Genomic DNA, 6,000 nt, shown 5'->3' on the forward strand with positions numbered 1-6,000 from the left:
TCATAACATCTAGACAATTTGTGCTGTAAATGTTGAGTATGTTTGCAGCTTAAGGTAAAGTATATGGTTCTGGTATTTTGAGGGGAAGACATTAGCCATTTATTTACTTTTAATGTTTCTAGGATTAATATTTTCCATTTTTGAGTCAGTTTTTAAGTTGTATTTTTCTGATAATTTCCTCTTTTCATATACATTTTTATGTCAGAAAATATTATACATATTTTCTCAGTAGTGCCTGGGATGTCTGCCTTTTAACATTTAATACTCTGTATAAATTCTCTGATTTGTTTTTTATTCAGAATATAGAGATTTTTTCAGGGTGTCAGGGTGGCTCAGTCATTAAATGACTGCCTTTGCCTCAGGTTGTGATCCCAGGGTTTTGGTTATCAAGCCCGGTGTCGGGCTCCCTGCTTAGTGAGAAGCTTGCTTCTCCCTCTCCTGCTTCCCCTGCTTGTGCTCTCTCTCTTGCTATCTCTCCATCAAATAAATAAAATAAAAAAGTAAAAAATAATATAGAGATTTTTCTATATGACAATTATTTCCAGATAATTAGTTTTATTGATCTGTGTTGGATATTTGATTATACTCTAATATTTCTGCACTTACATTTAATATTTTCTTCCTTCTAATTCCTTACTTTATTATATTGTTCTTTTTCTAATTTCAAGTGTTGAAAACTTAGATTGTTTTGCTTTTTCCTGAGTAAACATTTAAGAGTATAACTCTTTGTCTAAGAACCATTTATTGCCTCTAGGTTTGAAAATTAGTGTTTTTATTGTGATAAAAATCTAAGTATTTTCAAATTTGTCATGATTTGTTCTTTAACTCATGATTTTTTAGAACTTATTTTTTTTAATTTAAAAATATATGTGGCTCTCAAAATTTTTAAAAAATCAACTGTAATACAATGTAGTGAGGAAATACATATCATATAATATGAACTTTTGTTAATATTTAAGGGCCAGCTTTATGTCCTAGCATCCAGTCACTTATTATAAGTGCATCCTTGAATATATATATACTTAAAAATGTTTATATTCTAATTGCTAATTCAGAGTTCTTAATATATTTGTCCACTGGATCAATCTTACTAATTGAAGTTCTAAAGCCTTCCATAAGCTTAATGACTTTTTGTCTTCCTGCTCTGATAATTATAGTCATAAATATATTAAAATTCCTTATAACATAGTAGGTTAATTCATTTCTCTTTATGTCTGTCATTTTTGAGGATTATTCTTTTAAAACAAAGTTTAGTATTTTTATGTTTTTGGTCATTGAAACAGTTTTCATTAAATATTTGCTATATTTCCTTAAGTAATTTAAGCTTCAATTTTTTTCTAAATTAATATATAGTTTCCCTCTATTCTCTGTATGGAATTTTTGAGTAACAAAGATTAAAAAATGGAAAAGAGGGACACCTGGGTGGCTCAGTTCATTAAGATTTGGACTCTTGATTTTGGCTCAGGCCATGATCTCAGGGTCTGAGATCAAACCCCACAGCATTGGGCTCTGCAATGGGCATTGAGATTCTCTCTCTCACTATTCCTCTGCCCCTTTTCTGAAAAAAAGAAAAAAAAAGATACATGTACAGTCTTAGAATTAGCTTCAAGATTATAACATTTGGAAAGAATACCACCAGATAAGATATTCTGCCCCATCTATCTTTTCTTTTTGTTATTTCCTAGAAAATATACATTTCACCTGCTTCTTTTTTTTTTTTTTAGATTTTATTTATTTATTTGAGAGACAGAGATCACAAGTAGGCAGAGAGGCAGGCAGAGAGAGGGGGAAGCAGGCTCCCTGCTAAACAGAGAGCCTGATGCGGGCTCGATCCCACCCTGGGATCATGACCCGAGCTGAAGGCAGAGGCTTTAACCCACTGAGCCACCCAGGCACCCCATTTCACCTGCTTCTTAACAAGGATCGTGATTGGAAACCTTAAAGTAAAACCATCAAATATAATTAGTGTATTAAATATTTCAGGGGTTTTGTTTGTTTTGTTTTTTGGAGAGAAAGGGAGAGAGTACAGAACTTGAGCATGAGATTGGGAGAGGGGCAAGAGAGAGGGAAGGAGGGAATCCCAAGCAAGCTCCCTACTCAGGGTGGGGGAATCACTGGACTCCATCTCCTGACCCTGAGATCTTGATCTGAGTCAAACTCAAGAATCAGAGGCTTGACTGAGCCACCCAATTACTCCTCCAGGTTTTTGTTTTTGTTTTTTTTTAAACAAAACAAAACAAAATCCCCTTCATTTTCTTCTCTGAGTAGTGCTTCCACCATGTCTCAAACATGCTGTATTTTCTTTTGACCTAGACCTTTGTTGTCAGTCGATCATTATATAGGTACAGCTGGAACAGGTTAAACTTACTATTTAATTAAGTAGACATTATTAAATGTCCTGGTTTCTCGGGTTAATATAGCTGAGAGAATCTAACAGTGTACCATCCCAATGCCTAGATGGTGGTAATCAAATGCTAAATAAAGATATAATTAATATAATTAATTATTTTAATAAGTGACAGAATATTTCTGCTCCAAAAAGCTGAAATAATATGTTTATAAAAACAGAATGGCTACTTGTAGGTTCAGTAGATTCAGCCCATATGGATGAGATGGCGTTTAAAATAGGTCATGGTTGGCCTGTGGGACATCGAGATAGAAGTAAAGATAAGTTCAGCTGTAGGTAAGAGGGTGAGCAAAATCATAACAGAGAAATTGTGGTTCTTTGATTAAAAAACTAACAAAATATATTTATGCAAAATATCAATAATATTAAGATGAGTTTATCTCCTTTCAGTGTTTATGGTGGATACAAATATCTTGTAGCCCACCTCATGTCAGTCATTCTTCTCTTCCTTGATCATGATTATGTTGCTGTAGTAAAGTGACCAGCTGAAAAGCTATTCTATAGTCTTCCTTGCAGTGGCTGCTGCCATGTAATCAACCTCTTTCTAACAGATGTAGGAAAAAGCTGTTGAGCAAATCTTTCATAAAAGTTTATTAAGGATGGTACAGGAGGGAGTTGACTTAGCCTGCACACGTCTTTTGTTCATTGACTTTTCCTTCCTTTTAACTTATTTCCCACGATATTGACATTATGAGTGGAACTCCTATAGTAACTTGGAACTGGGCTTAAAGGAGTACAGAATAAGAATGAGAAGAGTCTGGGTTCCTAAAAACACTAAAGAGCTTCAGGACTAGCCCTGGACCTTTGTATTTCTTTCTTATGTATATTTCTTCTTATGTGATAAAGGTAACCCTCCAATTCTTTCAATCCACGTTACCAGAATTCAGTTGCAGTTCCTTGATTATATAATATGAAGGTCAAATTTTATTTTTAATTTATAAGATATATATCTTTTGAAAACAAAACTGAAATTAACATTCCCTTGACAAAGTACCACTTTATGTTAGTAATGAACACTATTTTTATCATGTATTTTAAATACTTAAATATTGGAAATTAAATATTGAAATCATATTTTTCAGATACTAGTGAACACATATTACCCCAAAATACTTAACGTATAGTACTTATACAGTGCTACGGAAGTTTGGTTTATTTTTTCATGGGATAAATCAGCATTAATGAAGTACAGAAATATACAATTTTGGATTTTCTCTTTAACTATGGACATTGTAATAAAATTGTATACATTTAAAAAACTATTTTTTTCAAGATTTTTATTTATTTATGTGAGAGAGAGACAGAGAGAGCACAAGCAGTGAGAGGGGCAAAAAGAGACAGAAAGAGACAAGCAGGCTTCCTGCTGAGTGGGGAGCCCGATGTGGGGCTGGATGTTGGGCTGGATCCCAGGACCCCAAAATCATAACCTCAGCTGAAGGCAGTCATTTAACCAACTGAGTCACCCAGGTGCCCTGAAAGAATTACTTAAATAAGCACTGGCATAAGCATGGTTAATTGAATTGCATATAACTTATATCTCAACCAAACCTCATAAAGAACCTCATGTGATTTTTTTTCCCCATGTGATTCTTATAAAGGGTTTAACACTGAGTTATTTATTCACACAAATGGATTGTAGATGCCATAAATGTGAAAATCTACTGAATGAAATACCACTTAATTTCCTTCTTTGTATGATAAAGAAGATAGTTGTCAGAACCACCATGTTGAAACAAGTTTTAAAAGTTCAATTTTGCCTGTTCTAGCAGCTTGCTGTTGTGAATATTTCATAGATTTTTTTTAAACAAACTAAGCTAATTTAAGGTTGATGCTGAACCTGTCATCTGTGAAATTCTTCACTTCATTATTCTTCCATCTTCTCTGTGATGATGATCTCAGTGTATATCATTCAATTAAACTTTTGTCTATAGAGCTGCTTTTACTTATCTTGAAAACTAGTTTTGTTTTCAAGCCCACACAAAAGCTTTGGCTCAGGGTTGTTGGGATGGTTCTGTATGCAGTTTCTAAAAGGACACTGAATCTAGAGAAGTATGGTAACAATCGTGATTATTTTGTGTGTTTCAGTTAGTCATAATACTGTATTATAACGTATGTCTTCTGGAAAATTAACCAGGGATTCTGTATGTGCTAAACCTGCACGAATTCTAAAATGTATTTAACCAAACTATTGCTACTCGGGCCAGTAACAGATTTTTCTGTAGGGTTAAGTGGGCTCCAATGATACCTGAAATACTTGTATTAGTGGGACTGCATATTCTAGTCAGTATTTGGTGCATTTAAACTTGAATGCAAGTATGCCTGCATGCATTGCTTTTTCTGAGACTTTAGAAAGAAGAAAACCCTCACAAACCAGAACACCATGCATTTTTATCAGCTTGCTTAGAGAAATAGTCTGACACAATTTATTTTCATTTTGTGTGTCTCAAGGTAAAGTACATGCTCCAGGGTAAGAAAAGAAATAGGGAACAGATCTTTCCCTGAATTGATAGACATGACATTTGTGCAAGTAGGTAGATAGAATGATTCACAAAAGTGGACTAGGAAGGAAGAAAGGTGAAATGTAAAAACTGGAACTAATGTTATCAACTCAATCTGTTATCTGAGCTCACAAGTTAAACATAGTATTGCAGTGTCAGCATTCCTCCAGGAAAGTAGAACGCTATAAATACCCACTGCTTGGAAGCGATATTTGACCTATAAAGAACCATCATCCCAACAGTACTTGCTGCAAAAATTGGATAATGGTTGTCTGCAAAGTGGCAGACTTTCTTTGGAGTCTGGGCTGAAACAGAGGAGTTCTGTGTAGAATAGCAATAGAATATGTTGTGAATTTTCAGGTTTTGATTGACATGTTTTGTTCATTATACATTTTCAAGAATTACCAGATTTAGCTCAGTATCCTGAGCACTGCCTTAACAGAAACTGTGATATTTCAGTTGCAAACTGTACTAAAATTCTAGTTGGATGGTGCAATCCCATAAAACCTGTAATCCTAATTGATGGAATGGTACTATTATTTCCTGTTTCAAAGCATATGTTCTTAGGGCTAATGACTTAGAAGTGTTTAAAACATGAGTTAAAGAATATTTAGAAATCCTTAGGCTTATCTTCATTTTGGTTTCTTTATGTTTTGGGCTGATCAGAGAAATGCTAATGGCACAAATACTCCAGTATTTTCCCTATTGCAAAAAAAAAAAATATATATATATATATATATATATGTTGATTTTTTTTTTTATCTAGCAACACTGTTTTTCACACTTTTCACAGAACATGATAGCATTTGCATTAGGCATCAGTCTCAGAGCAACAGATTTATTTAAAGGTTATTTACCATGCTCTTTTCTGAAACAATTTCTGATGACTGTTAGCAGCACTGTGACTGCTACTGTTCTAACATTTGATTTCAATTTATTTAACTTCCATCCAACCTGAAAAAAACTAATCTTAGTCATGTACACTTTCACAAATGCTCATCTTCTCTAAAATTCTCATTCTTTGTTATGCCATGTATTATAATAAACAATTTTAAATTATCATTTTAAAAATACCACGATTCTTCAATAGTGGTC

The sequence above is a fragment of the Martes martes genome (assembly GCF_963455335.1).
Source record: "Martes martes genome assembly, chromosome: 7".
Taxonomy (NCBI): Eukaryota; Metazoa; Chordata; class Mammalia; order Carnivora; family Mustelidae; genus Martes; species Martes martes.